General features: G+C 34.1%; 1 long non-coding RNA gene across 1 annotated transcript; it reads left to right on the top strand.

Moving 5' to 3' along the window:
• Window positions 1-692: 692 nt before the first annotated feature.
• On the top strand, window positions 693-1547 carry LOC131228557 (uncharacterized). Its single transcript, XR_009163004.1, has 2 exons — window positions 693-908; window positions 1149-1547. It is a non-coding gene; the product is annotated as an uncharacterized LOC131228557 (long non-coding RNA).
• Window positions 1548-1869: the final 322 nt, after the last annotated feature.

Here is a 1869-nt window from a genome sequence, read left to right as displayed (position 1 = left end):
CAAACCTAAACCTGATCCCGAACTCGAACCCGATTTCCTAAACCTAAACCTTTACTTATTCTCAATTCCTTAAAGCCATAACCTATAACCTATAACATATAACTTAAACCTAAACCTTAACCTTAACCTAAACCAAAACCAAAACCTATAAACTAAACCTTAACCTATAACCTATAACCTATAACCTAAACTTATAACCGATAATCTAACCTTGGCCTAAACCTAAAACCTAAACCTAAACCTAAAACCTAAAACCTAAACCTAAACCTAAAACCTAAACGTATTCTCAAATTCCAAAACCTAAACCTACACCTAATCCTAATCTCAACTCCCTAACCTGAACCTAAACCTAAACTTGAAAACCCAAACCTAAACCCGATCCCGAACCCGAACCTGATTTCCTAAACCTAAACCTAAACCTTAACCTATTCTCAATTCCCTAAAGCTATACCCTATAATTTATAACCTATAACCTACACCTAAACCTAACTTAAACCTAAAACCTTAACCTAAACCTAAAACTTAAACCTAAACCTAAAACCTAAATGTATTCTCAAATCCTTAAACCTCAACCTACACCTAATCCTAATCTTAACTCATTAACCTAAACCTAAACTTGAAAATCCAAACTAAACCCGATCTCAAACCCACTATGCCGGGTTGCCCACGTCGAATTTATGAGATTTTATCTGATGAAGTGTCAAAAGTCCATTTTATTTTCATTTTTACTATAAATGGTAAGTTTTAGATTGCATATAACTTTTGATCCTTCTGAGTTGTCGGAGACGTGCCAACATGAAAAGGGCTCCGAAAAATTAGGAGAATAATGTGGTTAGGCCAAATTGGGCTGTTACTACTTTTGGTAGAAAACCATGAAGTCTAGTAGGAATGGATATTGTCTGTAAATAGTAAGTTTACTTTTTATAGTAAGTCACATATTTTAGTGTGTTTGAGTTGGAGTTTTGAGTTTAAAAATCCATCCTAGGTTTGAACACATTACTCATGTTGGATTTTGCCATAGTTTAAAAGATTTGTAGGTACATTTTTGACTTCTTCATATATAAGTGTTTTTTTTTATCTTTCTTCCTTTTGAGATGTGTATAAAGGCATGCTTGTTTGATTGTGTGTACAAATGCTGTTTTATAAAGGCTTACAAGCTAAAGAAGTCAGTGGAGGATGAAATTCATTTTCTAAAGGGATGGGTTTCAGAACTTGAAAGTGATCTTGTGTCGAAGTTCACAGAAGTTACATTTGCAATTTCAAGGAAAGAAGAAGCTCTATCTTCTGCATTTGCTGAAATTGACCGTCTGAAGGAAGAAAATTCTGCAAAAATGTAAGCATTATTGAATGCATATGGAGGGTGTTTACTGTGTTGGAGTGTATTTGTTTCTTGCATATGAGGGCATGTCTTAGTTGTAATTCTTATGATAGGTTGAGCAAAGTGAAGTATTGTTTATTTAGAAATGTGAATGTAGGATGTATTGTATGATTTGATTGCTATTTGTAATAAATGCATCATTTTTTTTCTGATTGCATTTTATGTACTATTTCTATCAGCATTAAGCTAAGCTGAGTTATCAATCACAGCAAGTTCTTGCAATGGAAACAGGTCGTATTATTACAATTTTAAAAAAAATAGCTATGAATATAATCGGTACCTATAGCTACGGCTTTTGTCCGTAGCTATTGCTATCTATTGCTACGGATATTGTCCGTAGCTATTGGTATCTATTGCTACGGATATAATCTGTAACTATTGGTATCTATTGGTACGGATATAATCCGTAGCTATACCTTTAGCTACCCCAGCAATAGCGATGGACGTTCTACGGATCATAGTGGTAGCAAAAGGGCTTTTGCTACGATTTT

Source organism: Magnolia sinica, chromosome 2 (genome assembly GCF_029962835.1).
Source record: "Magnolia sinica isolate HGM2019 chromosome 2, MsV1, whole genome shotgun sequence".
Classification (NCBI taxonomy): Eukaryota; Viridiplantae; Streptophyta; class Magnoliopsida; order Magnoliales; family Magnoliaceae; genus Magnolia; species Magnolia sinica.
Note: the sequence above shows the minus strand (reverse complement) of the source record. Positions and strands in the feature narration are given on the sequence as shown.